A 23,810-nucleotide genomic window follows, 5' to 3' on the forward strand; every position below is an offset into this window, starting at 1 on the left:
CAGTAGAAAATTCACTCCTGTCATTACCTCATTTTCTACATAAATCTTCTTGTAATGCCTCTCTTGATCCCCCCGTTCAACTTCGTATCGGGGTAATGTGAGCCCGCATTGTTCGCTTGATAGTTACATTTCACGAGGGGGCAAGGTAGCCTTGTTGCGATGTACATCAGAGTCAGACGGTGAGCTAATCTATCTATACCATTCATTCATTAAAAAGCCTTTGTCATGCCTGGAATTAACAAAACCACAGCTTCACTACTTTCAACCGAGCGTAGCAAATTATTGTGTGTACATATACAAACATACAGGTATTTCGCGCCTAAATTCCGGATTGTTCAGTTTCAATTATGCAACTACCGCGGCGTTGTTACTGCATTTTACGAGCTCAGTATTCCCGTAGGAGTACTCGCAAAAGTGTATGTAAATGTGTCGGGGCAGAATGTAAATTACTCTATGTCTGTGGGTCCGGAAAATCTTGCAGTCTTGTTACAGGCTGGTTTTTATTTTATTTTTTATTTGTTTATTTTCTAATGCTTAGGTGGGTGGACGAGCTCACAGCCCACCTGGTGTTAAATGGTTACTGGAGCCCAAAGACATCTACAACGTAAATGCGCCACCCACATTGAGATATAAGTTCTAAGGTCTCATGTATAGTTACAACGGCTGCCCCGCCCTTCAAACCGAAACGCATTACTGCTTCACGGCAGAAATAGGCAGGGTGGTGGTACCTACCCGCGCGGACTCACAAGAGGTTCTACCACCAGTAACTTGCTTCGAATTTGCAGCACAGCAGTTTGAACTTGCTTCGAATGCTGTAAAAGCTTTAGCCATGCAAACGGCTTGCTGTAAGTACTAATTAACTTGCTTGATTAGGGGCTTAATAATTTGCAATCAAGTTAAATCGATTCGCAGCTATAAATATGATTCACCTTGACCTGAATATTGCTACCCACCGTGAGACATGTTCGCAGTCTTCTGTTGTCAAGAAACTGTCTTTCAAATTAGAACATTACACCCACAAGTTACCGCCACGCGAATTTGCAAGTTATGTGGATTTTGATTTTTGCTGTACGATGTTATTTCCTCATCTCTTGTCATTTTGACATTAATCTGAAAATACATATAATGTATATTTATCTTTTTGGTATTTCTTCTTAAGCTAAATTTTAGTGTGTTTTTAATAATTAAATGTGAATCATAGAACCAAAAACGGATGACGTAAAAGAAATACTAAGAGAAGAAACAGAAAATTTGGAATGGATTTACTACTGGAGATATAACACAAAAGGGGTTTGATGCAAGGCAGGCGACCATTCGTAAAACTTATGCCAAATCCCTATGTAACATGATAAGAGGACATGCTGCGTCGATCCCACATAATGTAGGATAAGGGTAAGAAGAAGAACTTATTTCTTCATCTTTTGCCCCTACTCAAAATATAAAGAAACAACATCTTCGACTTTCTTCTAAAGCGACACATGTGCTAATAATCTAGAAATTCAACCTCCCTCATAAAGAAGCCACGTAATTATTTAGAGCTGTAATAAAAAATATGTTTAAAAAACTTAAAAAAAAACACGATTCAATAAAATAAGCCGAACTAAAAATTAAAATCTAATATTTTTCACTTGAGCTTCATGAGAGTAATATTGAAGAAGGCTAATACTATGTAAGATCTATGTTAAAATAATAAAAGTATGTTATTTTTTTTATCTGCTCTAGCACTTTGAAACCAGGAATATTCACATAATTATGAAATCCCATTCATCATCATCATCACCATCACCAGCCTATAGCAGTCCACTGCTGGACATAAGCCTCTCCAATTGTTGGCTACTGAGCATGATCCTCGGCTGCTCTCATCCAGTTCCTGCCAGCCACCCTGCACAGAGCATCACTCCACCGAGCCTATTATTTATTAAATTGGAAATCCCATTAGGCGTTATGAAATTTTATTTAGGCAAAACCAGGGAACGTGCCTTAATATGGAATAATGTATTATATCTTAGACCTTAGGAACCTCTGTAATAATTGCCTGCTTATATCTAAATATCTAAATATTAATATACTTGTAGGCAAACAGAGAAAAGGCAATAATATACATGTCCGAGATATAGAAATATCTCCCGTCACATTATTCGGGTCGTGCGCTGTTTGTGAAGGATTCCAAATGGCCTCATATTAATGTCTGTCCACGTCATAGGACACTGACGTATGTAAGGAAAATGTTTCAGTACGATAATATTTTTCTTAACGGATGTAATTAAGTGATGTTTTTGTTATTAGAGTTAATATTATTTGATAATTACGTACGTCACCAGGAAAACAAATAATACTACCCACTTTGAGATATTAGACTGAAGTCTTACTCGAATAGAAATAATACGCAAAATCTCTGAAATATTTACAGTCGAATATCCCGTAAATATTATATTTAAAATATTTAAATAATGTGACGAGCCCGGGTGTGACCTCGGACATGCCGAGCTTTCAATATAAAGAGAGTTTTCGCAATATCTCCACTGCACGTACCTACCCGAATTTGTTACTTTTGCCCATAACGGGTTGATTGTCGAACACGAATATATTTAGGGCAAATGCATTAATTGTTTTCGATTTCGACACGAATCGAAGAAATGACGTTTACAAAAACCCATTTTGTGTTACCATTCCCCTTTTCACGGGCACTAACTTGGTATGGTACATAAAAATGGAAGTCATTTCGCAATGTCATTTGCGCAATATTTCATAGGACATTTTCATAAATATTCATAGGCTTTACGAGAGTGCGAAAACCTCTAGCTATGGCTTGTCTAAAACGGCAAAACAGTCACTATCATGGTAAATGTAAATGTAAACGGTCATGTAAATGGTTTTCACAGAAATTTCTTTGACATTGTCGACAATAGAAACACTATTTTATGACCAACGTTTAGCAGTTACCGAAGCGTACAGTAATTTCTAAGTTCAAATTACTAATTCGTTTACAAAAGTTCGTTTAGTGAAAATGTCAAAACAGCTGTAGACAACAAGATTCAATGTGAATCTAAGGACAAAACGTAAATTAACGACCCTAGAGAGCCCGTGAAAATTTAATTTTCGGTCAATGAATCATGCAAATGAGAGTTGCAATCACGACCGCTTTTGTATCAGACAGCAATAATTCACAAAGCTCAACGGACTAAATTAACGCAAAACTGAATAGAAGGATATATATATTTATCCGAGGGCTAGTCTGGGAGACGCGTTGTAGTTGTAAACATAGTTGACTGGCAGGATTAGAGGTGAAGATTTGCTTTGAGATGATTTCGTAGATAAATTGTATGTCTGTAACATTAAATTAAATAATTGCCGAAACATACTTATCTGTTTCTAAGACTCGAATATTTCAGACAAACGGTATGCATTCATTTGTGTAACGGACGTGACGTCAGCTGTCATGCCCTGCCGCCAGCCAAGCCGCCAAGCCATGTTAACACGCCCCCTTCCGCCACTGCCGCTAGCCAAAGCCAACGAAGGGGGGATAGTGTTAATAAAAGAAGCCATGCTAGCCATTTCTACCTGCTTTCTGCTTTCTCGCACAAATAAAAGAAGTTGTCATTACGCTGCTGGTTTTTTATTGTCACATAATTTGCAACATTTGTTAAGTTATAATTTTATCTGAGACTGCTCTGTGTAACAATCGGTTCTAAAAGCACAAACTCGGTCAAAACAAAATAAGGTCAGAGAATATTTCAAGTTCTTCATCTGGCTCCTACGTATTACGCTTGAAACCCTTTTCAAGTCGTTTTTGCGCATTAACCAAAGTCCACTTCGCTTGTACGACTATTCATCTTGTTCTAAGAATGTTTTTATTGGTCACATTATGTTTGAGATCGTATTACCAGATTAGGTTTGGAAACACGATAATCGTGAAGGTACGGATTTGTGGTAGATCGTTTTGTTGGATTTGGATTATTTCATTGTGTACTAATGAGCACATCTAAATAAATTATTGATATGAAAATTTATTTCAAGCTCAGATTGTTTTTAAAATTAATAGTGGCATAAAGCATTCTGGTTTTTTGTACTACCCGAACACTATGTAATTCTTCTTTTTAGGTTGAAATACGTAAATGAAGCATTGTATTAGGCTGCTTCTATTTTCAATAATTTCAAAATAAAAGTACAGAGTCTAGAAGCGGTATTGAATCTAATGTATTACTTGAAATCAAGACAATATTGAACAGCACACAATAAAGGGAAGGCAGTAAAGAAGATATCTGCATTGCACGAAGCCACGTATATTGCGGGTCTACTTTTTTTTAAAAGTTACATTGCCTGCACATTGATGAAAAGAAAATCAGCTAAAACAAAATTATTACACTTGAACGGAAAACGGTGCTCTGATAATCATTAGATAATCATTATACATGTTTTTAACGTGCAACTGTACTAATAAGTGTGGATTCAATTACTAAGCGTGGGTGGACAGAATATTGCACAGCATTTTCTTAACAAAAGTCTTTCATTAAAGATGCGAGCTATTTCAATAACCGTAAAGACAAGAAATATTACATTAGTCGTAAAAGTTTACCGGTCAGGAAACGTAATTTTAAGGTATACATATAATAAAATGAGGCTCCCCTCCCTCCTTGGAGACACGGTTACTAGTGTATTAGTTTTGACATAAGATTTAAGAAAAAGACTTCCAGAATTTAACATGTTATTATTAAAACTAGAGGTCCCGCAGTAGTCGAAATTCGAGTATAACTAATTGGAATTGTAAGTTTGTACACTATTATGATTGTATTTTATACTTTTATAATCACAAATTTCGCCAAGGTTACTCTATAAAAAAAAAGGGCAAACAATATTTAATCTATTCTCAATTTGACAACAGACGTCAAGAACAAAAGTTTGACAATAAATAGTATGCATGCGTGTGTGCGTCAAATACATGGTATGTAGTGTGTGTAATGTTTTCTTTATTGATTTAAAGTATCTTTTATGCATTATTTATAAAAAATATTAGCATTGGTCACTTCTCTTCTATATTCTCTATAAGTTTGGAAAATTTCATACTCCTCCGTCCGTGCAATTTTCGTAGAAAGGGATACAAAGTTTTTCCTTCACGTATTAATATATAGATGTAGCGTAAGTGATCCTCTGTCTCTTTTAACAATAACAAGTAAATCGTTTACTTTGAAGAATTGAAATCGTGGAACGCGAAGGCATTGTGTCTCCAAATTCGAGTTGCTAAAATATTCATTTTCACGAACTTAATATTTATTTATTCGTAAACAATTATGCCTTTGAAGACAACAAGCACGATTTTTATTGGATCAAATGTTTGTATGAAATATTTTACAGTCGAAATTTTACGGCCTTTTGGTTAGAAGTACACACCCAATGCGATTAATTTTCATAAGCTTTACAGACAAACATAACGTTTATTTAGTCATTATTCACGTTAATACATATTTATGACTAATAGTCTTCTGTAGGTAGATGAGCATACGGCCAGTTGATGATGAGTGTCATGACTTGAATGCTAGATTCATTCGCGAAGCAGCTGTTAGAAAATCCCATCCTTCCTGGCTGAGCCTTTGCTCGCCCACCTACCCTGGTGAAGCTAGAAAACCCTTCGGGCTACCAGTAATCCTTCCTTCATATAAAATGCAGGAATGTTGTTATCAAATGAAATCAAAATTAGAAGAATCAACAAGAAACTTCGGGCTATTTTCAATTTATGTGTGTAAAAGCATCGTTACACACAAAATTTATTACATTTACCACCAACTATCGTCATTGCAGTACGCTCGTACTGCTACTCAGGATCACAAAGTAGTTAAGGATAAGAAGTCTAGTGTCGCATACCTACATGTTTCGCTTAAAAATCTTAAGCTCCGTGCATTTCTGTTTTCATTCCTGGCTAGAAATTGAATACTTTTAAAAAGCTCTTGTTCTAGTTTTAGTTCAGATCTAAATCCGTTGAGACTCCAAACATTTTTCGCTATTTCTCTTATTTTAGATCTGGTGGTCCACTTATCTTTGAAAACTATTACATTACTATAAAATAAAATTTGACAATATATAATTATATCATAAAAAATAGAAGGCAAATTAAGAATTAAATTTGTATGGAAAATTTAAAATATTATGTACACATTCTCAATTTTTTATTTATTGCTTAGATGGTTGGAGGAGCTCACAGCCCATTTGGTGTTAAGTGGTTACTGGAGCCCATAGACATCTACAACGTAAATGCGCCACCCACCTTGAGATATAAGTTCTAAGGTCTCAGTAGAGTTACAACGGCTGCCCCACCCTTCAAACCGAAACGCATAAGTTCTTCACGGCAGAAATAGGCAGGGAAGTGGTACCTACCCGTGCGGACTCACAAGAGGTCCTACCACCAGTAATTACGCAAATTATAATTTTGCGGGTTTGATTTTTATTACACGATATTATTTCTTCACCGTGGAAGTCATTCGTGAACATTTGTTAAGTACGTATTACATTAGAAAAATTGGTACCCGCCTGCGGGATTCAAACACCGGTGCATCGCTAAATACGAATGCACCGGTCGTCTTATCCTTTGAACCACGACGACTCAACGACGGCCTTTTAATCCCACTGCATGTTCACGGCCAATTCTCTCTCAAATTCTTTGGGCTGAAATCTACTTCGCCTACTCTACCAAGCCACAGCTCATCGCAGTGGCGGAGTTTATCCCTATTACTTGGAACTTATTTAAACAGTGCATTTTCAGTGTTAATTTCTTTCACTGTGATATCAAACTCTCATGTTAATCGTGTCAGCGCTAAGATACATATATGATATTATTTACTATATAAGAACACACATTTTTAATCAAATGAGTCTAAAGGAAGGTTTTTTAGGTAAGAAGCCCAACCGACGGCGACATATATCATCAGATTAGATTACTCGTCTATCTTTGTCGGTAATAAAATAAACATATATGCCAGAATACCAAGGGGAGATTCATACAAGAGTGATGCGACAAAATGTAAATTCTTGAGATGCAACTGGAAATTGGAAAAGTTTCATTGCATTGTTTGTGTTCGCTCTTTTATGTAGAATCAATGTATCGACAATGCGCCAAACGGATAACAAAATTTTACAACCAAATAACGGCATTCATGTAAGAATTCGTTTATTTTCTAATGGTTTTTCTTGTATGCCAATTGTTTTATTGTTAGTTTGCATTTGAACTATTTTAATATAAATGTGCAAATAATAATTAGATTATTTTATTTTCTTTCTTTCTTAAAACAAAATCATTTTGTACTGCCTCTGGGGTATTGAAATTGTCCTCGGCCAAGAAGTTGTTCAAACTGTGGAAAAGGTGTCGGCGTAAGGTCTGGTGAGTAAGGTGGATGATGCAAAACTTCGAAATCTAGCTCTTATAGCTTAGGGAATGCTTGTTGTGCCGTATAAGGTCAAGCGTTGTCGTGTAGGAACAGTGAGGATGAGCGATCAAACAAAGCTGGCCGGAGATTCGCGTGATTTTCCATCATTGTGTCCAGTTCTTTACTGTACATATTCGCAGTAATGCTGGCATCATTTAGTAAGAAGCATTTTTTGAAGTGAAAACTTCTTTAGCATCGTTGTGATTCGAAAGTCGATGAAACGAAAAAGCGACAGTAAAAAGAGACAGACACATAAATTCATAAGATTTAACGTGGGAGAAATTGAGATAGGAAGAATTTTACAGTATCTTTTATATTCGTGGTTCTCTTTGTGCTCTGCTTTTTTTTTTAATTGCTTAGATGGATGGACGAGCTCACAGCCCACCTGTTGTTAAGAAGTGGTTACTGGAGCCTATAGACATCTACAACGTAAATACGCCACCCACCTCGAGATATAAGTTCTAAGATCTCAGTATAGTTACAACGGCTACCCCACCCTTCGAACTGAAACGCATTACTGCTTCAAGACGGAAATAGGCGGGGTGGAGGTACCTACCCGTGTGGACTCCCAAGAGGTCCTACCACCAGTGATTACGCAAATTATAATTTTGCGGGTTTGGTTTTTATTACACGATGTTATTCCTTCACCGTAGAAGTCAATCGTGAACATTTGTTGAGTACGTATTTCATTAGAAAAATTGGTACCCGCCTGCGGGACTCGAACATCGGTGCATCGCTACATACAAATGCACCGGACGTCTTATCCTTTAGGCCACAACGTACCTAATCGTACCTAATATTTGTACTAAATACATTCTGAATAAAACTTTGTATCACTATAATCATTAAAAAAACGCACATTGATTCTCTTCCCGATATTTTACATTCGTCTCATTATCTTGAAGCCAAAATTTTTAAAGGTTTCACTTCTACTAGATGTGAATTGTATACATGTTTTTTTTTATTGAGTAATTATTATTACTATGAGTTCTAAATCTCAGTTTTGACAATAGAACGGCTGCCATCTTTCAAACTGAAACGCGTTACTGCTTCACGGCGGTAATGGGCAGGGTGGTGGTACCCACCTGTGCGAGCTCACATGATACTCTACTCATATACAGTACAGTAATTACGCAGATTATAATTTTTGCAGGTTGGATTCTTATTATACGATGTTCTTCCTTCATTGTGGAAGTCATTCGTGAACATTGATAAGTACGTATTTCATTAGTAAAATAGGTACCTTGTAGAGCAGTGGTGGGCAAATATTTTTAATGGCGGGCCACAAAGCTTAAGAATTCTAGAGGAGGGCCAGAATTATAGACAAAAATGCATTTTGTATTAAAGCTTTTTAATAAACAAAATACCTTTTACTTTTACGCCTTGTTAGGCGTGTGAGCCGTGAGGCGTGTGATAGATAGGTGAAAAGAATGTTTTTTTTTTCCAATAAATATATAATACCTGTGACAGACTGCCGAGATAATTATACTGAAAGCAAGTTAATTATGAGATAATGAAAGCTCAAATCACCCCTGACGAATTGGAGCTTTCATTAAAAATTCGAAAATTTTCAATTATAAACGTCAGATTTTATTTCACACGGCAAAATGGTGACTAGTATATTTAGGATGGATGGACTCTCGGCGGGCCGGATTAATAAATACTTCCGCGGGCCGTACTTTGCCCATCACTGTTCTAGAGGGTTTCAAACACCGGCACAGACGCATTGCTCGATATGAATACACCGGGCGTCTTATCCGTAAGGCCAAAACGACTTCTACATGTAGAGAAACAAGACACTAATCAATAAACAAATTACTGAATTTGAAACATGGCTACAGTGAAGAGGCTTCCTTCACTGTGGGACGTTAGTTTATTCGTTTCCGTACTAAAAAGAACAGTTTGATAAATTTGAAGTGTACAAAATATATTAGGCTCGTATTGGCGGCTATCACACGTCGTTTATTTCTTTTCGATATCCCCGAGCCCGCATAAAGTCGGATGCCGGCTTCTGCTCGATAAGTTACAGACCAAGAACACTCGACCAAAAAATACTTCATTTATTATTTGTAGTTTTAGAAATGTGTTCGTGTAAAAGATGGCGTTAGAATTAATATTGATCAAATATTATCTAGTTTCATGATCGTATATCATCCTTTAAGAACATCGTATATGTAGAAGAGAAAATTCCTTTTTTTGTATGGGTGGATTAGTTGGAGGCCATTTGGAGGTGCTTGAGCACGGGCTCAGCCACTAAGGTTCGATTTTGCTAGCTACACCTAGCAGGTCGGAAAAACTGCTTTATGAGTGCATTTATTACTGGATCGGAATCGCTATCAGCTGAGAAGATTCGACAAGAAGCTCAATGGGCTGATACGGTTTGAGTTTCACGAGGGTGGATGGCATGGCATCTGTTAGGGTTCAGACCAGAAGCGTTGAAAAATATTGAATTTGGTCCATCAGGACTTGTCAACCGCAGCTTGCTGCTGTATGTGTCGGATCATGGGTGTATAATATGGCGGTTATAATAATGAGGCTATTTGATATTTGAGCTATTGCTGTCGCGAAGTGGCATTCCCATGTTAACTTCATATAATTACGGTGGGTTCGAAACCTTGATCGTCTTGAAGATCTACATTTCTCACGTACCACGGTAATCCGACGGATATCCTACAGAAGCAGAAATTCGAGGGCAAATAAAGTCAATCTGTAGGGAGTCTTATCAGGCAAATGCAACTTTTTTAGGGGGTTCCTGCATCTGTTACTGATTGAGACTCGGATCGAGCTCACCTTTTTTTCTTTCATTTAAAGTTTTTCTGTGATATTATTGTGAATAGCTTCTATGTGAATCAGTTGATTTGATAGAATTGGTGTATATCACCATTATAAGTTATAGAAACAAGGGCTGAGTATTTTTCTAATAATTTTTTTTAAGTGAAACTTCTTTATAATCGTTGTGATTTCAAACTCGATGAAACGAAAAAATAAGTCCGTAGTGTTTTTTTAATACAGCGCCATCTATGAGATTTTACGTGCGTATGAAAGATGATTTACAATTATTTACTAATGACAAAATTTTACATAATATGCTTAGACATTTAGGATAATTGTATTTAAGTTTTTGAAGGTTTCACTTCTACCACGTGTGAATTGCACACATGTTTCTTTTTTTTCTATTCATACTTAATTTCATTTTTGTATTATATAACTTTTGACTTGTAACACGTTCTATATTAACAGTAACTAATTCTAATTAATTAACATTTGACCAACTGGAAGTAATCGTGCGCAATTTTTTGTAAGGGATAATATAGGTTAGTTTTTTCATTATTGGCGTCTGTGACGTGTAGCGTTCGTGTACGAGTTATCAGTTCCTTTAAACGAATCACTTAATTTTTCTTACAACTTTTCATTTTACTCGTTTACCGATTTGAATTCCTACAAATGGTCTAATTTGATTAGTTTTTGGAACGAAGTTCCTTATGGAACGATGCGGAGGGGTACCCTAACCGGGAAAAAACTTCCGTAACGTAAGATTTTTATTAGTAATGCACACAGTGTACGTCTTAACTTTGTACAAAATTAATAACGTACAAAAAATAACATATTTTTTTATTATTCATTGACCACGATCTCAGAGCGTTCGTTTGCGCAATACACTAACTCTTATGCAAACAACCGTGAATGAAGTGTACCACAAATCTCCAGTTTTTATTTTCTTTATACCTCGAATAGAACTTAAAATTGATATTTTTATAATAAGGAACTTCGTTCCTATCTGGTGTCCCACGACACCACACATCTTTTTTTTTAATCAATTTGTAATGTATATTCATATAATAACAATACCGCGTCGCGTATTCGACGAGCATCAGGAATGATAAATTGACTCGCAGTTCGATTCGATATCGGTCTCATGAATCGTAAATGGAAAAATTGTATTTTCGTCACGCCTGTACAGCTCGGTGTGCAAGCCACAGCGATAAGTCGGTTTGATTGATGACGCCGATGCGTTCGGTCCTGCTGACCAGCTAGCTAGGCCTGATGGATCTATCAATACGAAATCCAGTGAATATCATTTATACACTTCTGGCTTAAAATCAGTAGGTGTTCAATGGTGACTGAGTAAGAAGATTTGAACTCGCGATATAGGTAAGTACTAAATAAGTTGTCGATGCAAATGCAACGCATAATATTTCGTAGTAATAGTACTTATTGTTTAATTAAACATGGGAATGCATTTTTAAGCTATTGCATAGACTTTATCGTGGGCCTTGAGCGCGGCTTGAGAGCGGAATCATGAAATTCCGTAAAGAAAAAAACCTTCCATCCCTCACTACGCCTACTATGTAGCTCGCGTTCAATACATTCACACATTGCGCTTGTGTAGTGTTTAAAGTAAGTTTTTTTTTTTTTCCCTACCTAAGCTGAGAGCCTTGAGAGGCTATTTCAGCGTAACCCTAACTTTGTAGGTGAGCTCACGGGGCTCAAACCTGATGACGTTGCTAACACGAACCCTAGCAAGAGCCGTGCTTCGCAGAATCTACCACCGGATCGGAAACGCGACCCACTGAGAAGATCCGGCGAGAAACTCAGTGGGCTGTGTCTGAGAGTTAATTTACTCGTTGAGCCCTTCGTCGCAAGCGACGGGTTCGACGAGGACGGTGACCGGTGCTTGAAGTACCTAGAAGCACCGTTAGTGGATTGGGAGGATCCGAGATGACGTGTTTTGGGCGACGTCGATTGCTTTCCATTCTGTCCGCAGGATCGGGAATGCTAAAGTAAGTAGTCTAAACACTGATTTATGTACTATCAAAATATGTGATATAATTTCGTGGGTAACACAACCATAGCGCGATTCAGCTTTTGCGTCAAGCGCCATATATCGGCGACAAACGGAATTGTAAAATAGAAAATGATATCACATTACAATGCGTTGGGCGTGCCATTTTCTATCGCTTAATCGAAGAATTTTATTACTACTCCTACTACTCATTCAGTGATTGGAGTGGCATTAAAAATAAACTAGCTAAACCGTTGATTCTGGGCGAATGAGAGTTAGAACTAGCATCCAAAGGCGTGTCTCTATCCCATGTAGCGCCCTCTAGTTAGTGCGCGGTCAAAATGAAATACTCACAATGTAGCAGATTCATTGAAAGTTAGCCCACTGAATTTCTCACCGGATCTTATTTTATTGTTGTTTTAATATTAAATTATTATTGTCGATTTATAATTGCATAAGTTGATAAAAATGCTATGCAATAGCTTTACCGCGGCAGTCTCCGAGCGCCACACGTCTTTATTTTTTTAATTTTGTCGCTTAATACATCTGAACCCTACAGCTCATAGGGATAACAGGATAATAGGTTTGAGTAAGCACAATGGAAATAAAATTTTGTGGACGTGAGCTGATTGAGGCCCAAATTAATTTCTTTATTATTAATTTTATAAGCAACCCACATTTTTGCCAATTTTAATTTAATTTAAAATAATCTTTACGTAATAACGTTACCAAAAATATCAAATATTATTTTATTTATACAAACGTTCCGTACAAATGCTATACAAATGTCCGAAAATTTCCGGTAATGAATTTTAACGTCAATGCTAATATATTCAGTGCATGAGCCCAATTAATGCAGCGGGGGTGAAATAAACTTCGTTAGCTTCAAATTAATGGGCTTGACAATTTTACAGCGGAGCATTGCGAGACTTTAATTTGGCACATTGTCTCCGCGAGGGCCTCGTCTCGTAAAAAAAGGGTCTTCTACATAAAAAGGCGGAGGTATTTGCTGAGGTCGCTTCAAGAGTTTATCTTTTTAATGTTGGTGGGCTGGTTGAGTTTATGTTCGCGCATAATGTGCGTTGCTTTTGTTTATTATGCCCCGAATAAGTTGGGTGTTTGGCGTGAGCAATAACAAAAGTAGAGTAAGTTTATAATTTGGATATTTATTTTGTTTTTGTCCGTTTTCATTTGGATTCCGCATTCGATTTTTAAAGTGTAGCGCCGGAAGCCGCATTTTTCATCAACGATATCTTAGTTTTCACCGCTATAGAGGTTTGGAGGTGTTTCGATGTTTCGGTTGTCTATTTGACAATTTCTATAGAATACTGAACATATTTCATGTCTACGCCAAATTTATTTCAGTCCAAGCATCTACTTATGGTTGTATCGGTTGGTTATATCGGTGCAAATTACCCTAATATTTATTTCTAAATATTGGTAGTAGTTACGGTGTATAATTTTTACTGGTGTAATTTTTGTTACCGATGTTATTTTGTTGTAAGATTGGAATAGTCACATCACTTGATAAAGTTTTCCTTCATATGTAACTGCTATACAGGCCGGTTTCGAGATAAAGGAGCACAGGATGCACATTCACGAGTAAGTACATAGATGGTGCAGGAGCAAAGAGTATTCTACCGTACCACCATTAATTAAAGGCCAGTGTTGCCTGTCTTTGTTTTGAACTTCAAATAATTTACGGCAAAGTGTAATTCTTAAATTGCGTTGATATTATATTGCAAATAAAATTTCTCTTCATCAAAGAGGAAAGTGTAATTAAAATTAAGGTATACTCCGTAATAGGCCTGCACAATACAGTTATGGCGGGTTTATTAGATTCATCCATTTGTTTTCGTCATAAAATCTTCAGATTACTACCCCTAGTTTAATTAAAGAACAAACATTAAGGAGCGAAGTGGCTCGTTTACTATCAGACGAGACGACTAAATGACCTCGCAAGGCGGTCGACTTTTAAACAATTCGGGCGCCGTTTATACGTAGCTATTTTATTTATTGAGGATTACGCTCATTTATATGTCTGTCGTCATAAAGTCCTACATTTTAGGATGGACACAAAACGAAAAAATCAAGTCAGTTATCTTTAATTTAGATAAAGAATAGGCGGAGAATTCAAGTACACGCGTCAAGCAAATCGATGAAGCAGTGAATTTAAAAAAAAAAAAACACTAAAACTGATATTATACAAACATGATAAGTTTACTCAACTTATCGGTTTAAGAATTTATTAATAATAAATAACGATAAATACATTATCATTATTTTTTGTTCTAGAAGATTTACCGTAAAAATAAAATATATACATGTAAAATTAAGATTTCTCCTGTGGATTTTTTTTAGAACTTAATCGAATAGAGCTTTTTAGTTTACTTAATATTTTGTTCACTTCAATAGCCAAAGTATTAAGTATTCGTTTCATCACATTGTTCGATCATAAATTTGCTTTTAAGGTTGTATTTCTGGAGCCATTGTTTTATGGATCAAAGCAATTATCGCAGTCGATATACAAAATGGACTATTATTCGATAATGATCTTGAATAATATTAAGGTAATGGATACACATTAACATGAAAGTATTGGTATAAAGTTTTGTTGCCTAAATTAAACGCGAGTTCTTTTGTTAAAAATTTCTTACATGTTGTCAATACTAAATTATTTAAATAGAATATTAAGTTCTTTCAACTGCTATTCGTAAAATTACCCTAATTTTTTCCATGTTCGTTAAAATAATTAAATACAAAGCGAATAATTTCCACTTATAAATTTTATCTATATATATAAAAATGAATTGCTGTTCGTTAGTCTCGCTAAAACTCGAGACTGGCTGGACCGATTTGGCTAATTTTGGTCTTGAATCATTTGTAGAAGCCCAGAGGCTTAAAAGGTGGATAAATATGAAAATGTTCGGCATGAAATAAAAATAACAATTTTGTTTTCCCTTTGATGTGTCCCCCGTCGGACGGATTTCTTTTGTTTGTTTCTAGTTTATTTTATAAAATGTTTAGGGATTTTTATTTATCGATTTAGGCAATACGAAGTCTGCCGGGTCAGCTAGTTTTATATAGATTTTAAACTATACAAAATCTCATTTAGTTGTTTGTTATGTATTCTAATCAAAAGTAATTTATCTTTAACGGCCTAGTTTAAATTATAGCTAGAAATTAGGTTTTTCCATAGCCACGGCTTTTGAAGGATATTAATACATACCTCATTAAATTGTTTATTTATTCTGAAATAAAATAAAGGTTACGCTTAATTTGAACAAACAAATAATCACGTGGAGAATCTAAGAGTTCATTGACTTTAGATGTAGCGAACAGCGTTATTTCCTTTCATTACGAACGTTTACCCCTTCGGATGACTAGACGAATATTGGGCTGCCCTAATTACGTGTTAGTTCGTACTTAGGGGTTAAAATTTAATTGTAGCAGGTTTTGTTACGGCAGCCATGGCGTTTTTTTTTTAAAATACGAATGGTTTTGAAATACTGCCAAACATTAAAATACTTTGAGCCTTGGTTCAGAAATGAGAAATCATTTAATATTTGTTTCATGTTATGTAATAGATTTGTAGTGAGCCTGGTACGCTCATGCAAACAACCGCCAATTTGACTTGGTCGGTCCATCGCAAGGGCAACCTTACACGCGGTCTGGTGCCTTCTACTTTGGCCTGAACGACACAGGCGCTCTATTGAGTCATTCCTCGCCGGGAGATATGTCCGAAAAATGATTTCTCGTGAGGTGCATAACATCTGCCCACAGTAATGGTACTGAATGACTATCATGACCGCTCTGACAAGAGTGATATGACATAGGAAAAATTGTAATAGGTAATCTAAATAATAATACGTCAGGTTTAACCTCATCGAGTGATGTATACATATAAAATTGAGATTACGTCCACCAGACAGGAATGAATTATCTTCAGTAAACACCTAACACGTGTGCGCGAACAGTTTTTACGAATGTTAATATCGTGTAATAAAATGAAACCAGTAAAATATATTAGATTAGCGGCTTGAGAGTGGAAACGTGAAATTCCGTAACGAAAAAAACCTTCCACCCTTCTGTTCCTATCTGCAGCTGAGTGCAGAGCATCGTGCACTGTGGTATCCAGGGCTGCACGAATCTGGTCCGTCCAACGGGTCGGGTTCCTGCCTCTTGGTCGCTTGCCCTCGACCTTTCCAGTGACCATCAATTTCTCTAAGTTGTCACTGTCTTTCCTTGCGATGTGGCCAAAGTATTCAAGAATCCTTCGCATGCAAATGGTGGAGAGTCTAGTCCGGATCTTCAACTGAGCTAGGATGGATAAATTGGTACGGCGTGCGGTCCAGGGAATACCCAACATCCTCCTCCAGCACCACATTTCGAAGGCATCAATCCGATTGCGGTCAGCTTTCTTTATAGTCCATGTCTCTGCTCCGTATATGAATATTGAAAACACTAGTGTGCGGACTAGGTTGCTCTTGGTGTTCATAGAGATATTTTTGTCCTTCCATATTTTGTCCAGCTGAGACATGGCACCGTACCGTACCGTACCGTACCGTACCGTTTTGGTTTGCTTCGTTGATGGAATGTATTTCGTAATTCTCTGTTTGTGATGGAGACGTAATGTCAATAATCGTTAATATGAGGAAAATGAATTGCAATTTTTGGTAAATGGTATTTTTTTTTAATAATCATCATAGTCTCTTAAAGGTCGTTTGGTTATATCACATCGTAAACCCCGAAAGCCTGGCGAATGAAAATTCTAGAGGACGGAATTACAGAGACCATTCAAAACGCCTATATCCGTTGGGGGAACTGTTAATTGTTCAAACGAATGCACCGCTCGGGAGGGGGCTTCACATCCGATAACTCGTTTAACGTTAGCTGGAATTTTCAGAATAAGGAAATTCGTTTGGCGCATATTTTCGACTCTCTATAACTTACTGACCCAAACCTAACTCAGCGCCTTTGGGATCGGTACGATAAATTTTGTTGAAAGGGTAATTTAGAAAAAAATATCGAAATGGTCTCGGATGTTCGTATTTGGCATATTTTTTTTTAGATGCGAACGTGATAATTTGAATGGCGGGGTATTTGCCATGCGTAAAGTCGACGTTATGGATCTGGGTTTTGAATTCGGCACTTCGAGAATAAGAGACGTTTAGATTAACGGTCCTTGCGAATATTTAGTACATACATATTTTTATTACGTAAAATGAATAGCTTCTAAAATTACTTTTTAATTTAAACATAGGTTATGTTGAAAATACAAGTCTGCATCTAAAAACTACATATAACAAAAGCTCGAATTATTGCATAACGGCTCTTCACCCTGGAAACCGTTAAAAATTAAGCGAATTACTGGTAGGAAGACGTCTTACAACTCATGTCTCGAGGTGGGTGGCGGCATTTATGTTGTAGATGTCTTTGGGCTCCAATTATAAAAAAAAAACATTAATTTTGCAAATTTGACTTTTACTAAACGATGTAATTAATTAATTCAACGTGGAAGTCGACGTTTGCTATCGCATATGCGTGCTAAATTTTTTTCAGAAACGGCTTCAGTCGGAGGATTTGAACTTCAGCTTACTACTTACTTACTTACTTACTACTTACTTACTTGCTTACTACACTAAGCAAGTTATTAACTCTTTTCTTTTTTAATTATGTTTTCTTTAAGCCCACAAACATTTCACAATAGGTAAGCAAGATTGATTCACAGTGATTCTCTTTTAAATGAACCGACCGATTTAGTCATTAAGCAAAATCTACAGGAGTGGTCCTTTCTCTGTTGTTTTTTCATTATTCATTGACATCAATAGATTCTAATATAAGATACAGCTAATAGGTCTAATCAATTACGCGATAAGATCTCGCGGCCTCCACACCGCCCTTATGCGGCAGGACGTATGTGTGTCAAATGTGGTCACGACCTCACATATTGATAAGGAGGCGGTGGGTAGCCCAGTTTCTGTTTATTTTTACTATATTGAGTGACTTTTTATGAGGGACCCAGTCGTTTCACTTTAGTGACACTCAGAATATCGATACGTTCCAAGGGAAATGCGTAAACTAAATTATTAGGCCAGTATTCTGATAATAATAAAAATATGGAACTATAAAAACGAGACGTGCTCACTTATTCGTCGAGGTTTAAGGCTTCTTGGTTATAATAATCGTTATTGAAATTCTGAAGAAAATAAATTTGTACAATGTTTTGTCATAGAACCTGCGTAGTACACATGGGCGCAAACGCCACTATTGGCAATAATTAGCATGATATATGTATAGTTTAGTTTATTCATATTATTATTTATTTATTATTAGCAAGATGAAACTGTTATTCTACCATATTTAATATTTAGTAGACACTGTTTTGATGTGAAAATAGAATATCTTTATATTATTGTTTAAAAACACAAATGATTGTATAAATAATAAAATATTAATAAAGCTTAAATAATAATAACAAATTATGTTATAATTAACGTTAATAATTTGATTAATTATTATAATTGTTATGCAAATCATGTTGTTGGCGCCTTAGGCTGGATAATAATAATGTTAGTTTATATTAGTTAAAAGTAATTTATATAAAATAAATTAATGCCAGAGTCATTCTATAATCACTAAAATATGTATTGTGAATATTAAGCTATATTTTGTGAATTGTTTCGCAGTAATTACATTTGTTTGTATCGAAGAAGTTGTAGTTGCTATAACCAACACAAAATGGATAATTGTGTAAAAACTAAGACGTGGCTTTTTGTAATAAACAAGTAATATTAATGTTTTATAGAATTGTATTGCATTTTCGTTGCAGATCTTATTGAAAATCATGTCGTAACGCCGACATACATGTAGTCCTTTCTGTGTCTCAAGAATTCGATGACAGCTGTAGATTTATACAAAAAAATTCGTCAGGCCATCATCGTCAGACATTCGCGTCAGAACGAGATAGAGAATAATGAATTCGTTCAACTTATTTCAAACAATGTATAAGAAATTTTGTGGAAAGAAAAAAAATCAAACTTATTACGGCGAATGTTATTAACTTTCACCTTTATTGCTAAAATTAAAGAAGCTGTTTGACATGGCAACACAGTCGAAACGGACTAGCGGCGCCGACGAGGTGTTGTTATGTGTTCTGAGATCACGTGCACGATGCCCGTATGTTCGGAGTACTCGCTAGATCAGCCTTGCGATTCTCTAAAATTCAAACAAGAACTCGCATCTCACTACGAAATTCTCCATCACTTCGCATTCGCAATAGAATGACCTTGATTTGGCATTCTGTAAACACTAATCTTAATTACCCTGCCTCGAGCGAAGTGAAGTGACAACGAAGTTTGTTTATAATATACTAGGGATAGCCGTATACGCGCAAATGTAAATCGAAGCTTACCGGTTTCAGTTTTTCGTTGTATTTATAAGCATTCTGTAAGAAAATACTATGAATTTAAGCTTTGGTGTCTAAGCCACATCTAATATATCTAAAAAGAAAATTAAAAGTCATATATTTATGAAATTAATTGTAATTTCTGGATGTACGCTAAGTTCCTTTGCGTGCACTGGCGAATACCAGAATTAAAAAACAAAATTTTAATTGTTTTCAAAACAATCTCAAGCAGTCGGAAGTTTTTATTTTGCTTTTTCTAGATTTTTTGTTACTTTGTGAGTGAATTTAACGTTAAATAAAAATTATGAGGTAAGTAAAAGTTAGTTTTGAGGCTATCAATGGTTCATCCATTTGTTTTTTAATCTAAAATTTCAATATATTACCAACAGACTTAACGAGCGTTCTTCTCATCCGACATTGGTGCAAATAGAGGCATTGATAGACTTTTGGATTAAAAGCTAGCGAAACAAAAGGTTTAATCGTATCTCAACATGTTCAATAAGATAACAAGGATATTAAAAAATATAGGAACTAAATTCTCTTGTCAGATATGATCCATTCCCGGAGAGATATTTAGGACATGTTAACATCTATTTATGTATGATAAATCTATCTACTACGTTTTTATTGATATTCTATTTTAACAGGGAATATCAGTAATTTATCTGTATCTCAAATTCACTGACAAAAAAAAATTATATTGAATTAAATAAATCAAATCATTAACAATTTAGGTATTGCAAGTTGGATTGATGTTGTTGGAATGTTTTTATTGATGCAGAGGTGACTGTATTTATGGTAAAGGGGGTGGCAGGCAGTTCCAGAGTATTGACTAAACTGAAATTATGTAGGCTAAAGGCTGCATACTCTGTTTAAAATAAATGAACAAAATTAAGGCATAACCTATTTTATTATATTTAAGGAACTACAACAGATTGAAAATACTAATCCACATCATCAGAATATTGTAAGGAGAATTTATTGCCAACTCGGAAAATGTATCAGTATTGGAACAATCCCAAACATACAGGTATGTATGTTATACCTAATTATCTTAAATAAATACCTAAACAAAACTTGCATTTTAAAAATTAATATTTATTGGCTTTTTAGCATTGCATCAAGAAACCTATTTTGCAGTCATCCTCCCCTAACTAAATGCAAGTGACTTCTACTTATTGTGATGCTACTACTAGTAGCTCCAGCCACAGTAGGTCTCATGTTAGTCAAGAGATTGGGTTGTTAGGTAAGTGTTTATTCAGGTCAAAGTACCTATTCATTGAACAACCATATTACGAACATTGATTTGTGCATAATGCTGTTACTTGTTAATAAAAACCTTTTCTTGTATGTATTCTAAACATTGTATTATTTTTTTCAGCACCTCAACACTTGACCTGCTATTTCACCACTTTTCAATGAAAAGCAGAGTGTACTCAAATTACAACAAATTACACAGTACCAGGATATATAACTTAAACAACCATGGGGGAATAAATAGTCGACAGTCTGCAAGAAGGATGAACTGTTGGTGGAATTAGCATATGCAGCTAGGAATTTTAAACCTGTATTTCCACATATTACTGATGCAAATTTCAAAATTATTGTATATAACTATTGAATAAAACTATAATAAAACTATTTTTATAAATCATTAATTTATATTTGAAGTTACTTCACACTATAAGTAAGCTAATTAGTAGAATTTAACAAAGTAATTCAACATGACCACCATAATGTAAATGTAATGTAAAATCTGAGATTATGGGAACTGGCAGCTCTGCACAATTGCAAATGTTGTGCAAAACACAACACGCAACAGCTATTTTTGCTACCTTATCAGGGTGATAAATTGGCACCCTATGGATCAGCAAACACCTGAATCTACTCTTTAACAGAACTATTGTTCTTTTCACTGAGTTACGGGCAGTGGAATGAATGGGTGGTGCTACAAAGCTTCAGGAGTATCTCTCTCCGTATTAGCATTAGCTAGCCATTATTAGCAGGTATTAGCTAGCATAGCATTATCGCCTATTTCTGAAGCAGTAATGCGTTTCGGTTTGAAGGGTGGCGCAGCCGTTGTAACTATACTGAGACCTTCGAATTTATATCTCAAGGTTGGTGGCGCATTTACGTTGTAGATGCCTATGGGCTCCAGTAACCACTTAACACCAGGTGGGCTGTGAGCTCGTCTAACCATTTAGATGGTGAAATGAAAAAAAAAATTAGCAAAAGGTGTCATAAGGTTGGAACGTTGAGCATATACAGAAAGACCGAAAAGATGTTAAATAATTATAATGGTCATTACTTGCTGTCATTGACTAATCTTTAGTAGATTTTATTTTGTTTTTTTTATAACTGAATAAAGTTTATTTAATATAAATACTAAATTTCACAATAACTTTATACACAATTCAATTTAACTGAAATGAATACAATCTGAATACATAGTTCATAATACACATTTCGTTTATGGATTACATATCATCAGAATTTCGAAAAATATTAATGGCTTTACAAATTGTACATTTTCTGGCATGATAGCCTTTGTGACAGTAAAACCATTTTTTATTGGTAGCAGGTCTTTTTAAGGCCACCAACGTCCCATCAATACACCCAACAACCAAAGTGATTTTAATTTTTTTACAAAAACTGCAATATTTAGCATTAGATTAATATTGGTACTTTTTTATGAAGAAAAAAAATATTTATTTAGTTTAAACCACCTTCTTCTTTTTTCTTCAGTTTTCCTTCAACTTTTTCCATTCTTGAGCATTCTGCGGGAATCTTAAATATTTATATATAGTTGCTGGGTTGTTCAGAGCCTCCACAACCTCAGATATACACTGGGATATCTGGGACAAATATGTTCTTATATTTTCTTTTATGATTTTTTTGGTAACTTCATTTGCCCAAATAAACAAGGTGCACAATAACTGAAACTAAGAAAAAATCATTATACAATACACATAGTTATTAGAGAATCTAATTTGTATTCTTTCAAGATATTTTTGGTAGATTAGTTTAGTGGTATTGTTTTACAATAATGGGAGAGTTGGATATAAACAAATGAGCAAACTTTAATAATATGTTTTAAAGTACCTATTTTGTACATAAAGACACAATCTTACCACATGGAATACCTACCTTTAGAAGAGTTGAAAGTCCTTTTCAATGGCTTTTAGTGGTCTTCGTCAAAGGGTGTAATTCACACCCTAACTGGTTCATATCATCCTTCGACAATCTATACACTTTCTTTATACTTTTACATAGTCGTCATCTCAAGTTAAAAGTGATAAATTGTGAATTTCGTAGGCTTGTCGACGCATTTCACGCTGATCCGTAGCGTCAGCCTCTTTCAACAATGTTTTCAATAAAAACATACGCTCCATAAAGTATCGATGAAGAATACAGTTATTTTAAAGTGCAATTTTGTTAATTAATAGTATTTTTTTAATAATTAACAGCGGTTTATAACGTTTTCGTATATTCTCACTCACAACAAACACTTAAAACACTAACTTTTGATTTGACAAATAAAATGATTTTGCGATGCGAAGTTCTTGCCGAAATTCGACGTGATTTACACTACAGAATGCCGTTTCAAACGTCAACTCATACATTTTAGTAAAAAAAACTCACGCTTGCTAGTTCAATTCACCCGCGAGGGGCGCTAGTGTAGATTCGGCACTACAATGAAATTTACAGAATGCCAATTTGAAAACTCACACCAAATTCACGTGTGAGTTTGTTAAACAACGCTTACAGAATCGCACGGCAGGCCGGAAGCATTTTTCGAATGATTTTTTGATAATTGATGGGATGCTTGGGACCGACCTTCATTCTGCCTACTTCTGTCGTTAAGCAGTAGTGTATTTCCGTTTGAAGTGAGTGGCAGTCGTTCTACTGTAAAAACTGAGATTAAGAGCTCATATCTCAAGGTGGGTGGCAGCATTTACGTTATAGATATATACGTGCTCCGGTAACTACTTAACACCAGGTGGGGCGTGAGCCTAAGTCCACCCATTTAAGCAAAAAAAAACTCACATTCGAGTCTTTTGAATGTGGCCAACCTTACTTTCACTCTGCGAGAAGTCTTCGTCCTAGGGAATGTAAAAACAAAGTTTCAACAAAATATATTATTAAAATAATAAAAAAAACATTCTGTTTTATCTGTGCGAACAAACAGGAAGATTATTAAATA

The 23,810-nt window shown here is 35.5% G+C and overlaps 4 long non-coding RNA genes across 6 annotated transcripts; 3 read left to right on the forward strand and 1 right to left on the reverse strand.

Moving 5' to 3' along the window:
* The first annotated feature begins 1,258 nt into the window (after positions 1 to 1,258).
* LOC134199718 (uncharacterized) lies at positions 1,259 to 3,517 on the forward strand. Its single transcript, XR_009974328.1, has 3 exons — positions 1,259 to 1,392; positions 2,076 to 2,216; positions 3,393 to 3,517. It is a non-coding gene; the product is annotated as an uncharacterized LOC134199718 (long non-coding RNA).
* Positions 3,518 to 4,864: 1,347 nt separating this feature from the next.
* LOC110386376 (uncharacterized) lies at positions 4,865 to 7,246 on the forward strand. Its single transcript, XR_002431566.2, has 2 exons — positions 4,865 to 5,136; positions 6,885 to 7,246. It is a non-coding gene; the product is annotated as an uncharacterized LOC110386376 (long non-coding RNA).
* Positions 7,247 to 14,882: 7,636 nt separating this feature from the next.
* On the forward strand, positions 14,883 to 21,247 carry LOC134199598 (uncharacterized). 3 transcript variants are annotated; one of them, XR_009974159.1, is made up of 5 exons: positions 14,883 to 17,908; positions 19,031 to 19,915; positions 19,996 to 20,636; positions 20,720 to 20,852; positions 20,988 to 21,247. It is a non-coding gene; the product is annotated as an uncharacterized LOC134199598 (long non-coding RNA). The 3 variants fall into 3 exon arrangements; XR_009974158.1 differs by lacking the exon at positions 14,883 to 17,908 and having other exon boundaries at positions 18,732 to 19,915; XR_009974157.1 differs by lacking the exon at positions 14,883 to 17,908 and having other exon boundaries at positions 18,759 to 19,915; positions 20,529 to 20,636.
* On the reverse strand, positions 21,248 to 23,361 carry LOC134199600 (uncharacterized). Its single transcript, XR_009974160.1, has 2 exons — positions 22,754 to 23,361; positions 21,248 to 22,548 (listed from the first exon to the last, which is right to left on the reverse strand). It is a non-coding gene; the product is annotated as an uncharacterized LOC134199600 (long non-coding RNA).
* Positions 23,362 to 23,810: the final 449 nt, after the last annotated feature.

Source organism: Bombyx mori, chromosome 11 (assembly GCF_030269925.1).
Source record: "Bombyx mori chromosome 11, ASM3026992v2".
NCBI lineage: Eukaryota > Metazoa > Arthropoda > Insecta > Lepidoptera > Bombycidae > Bombyx > Bombyx mori.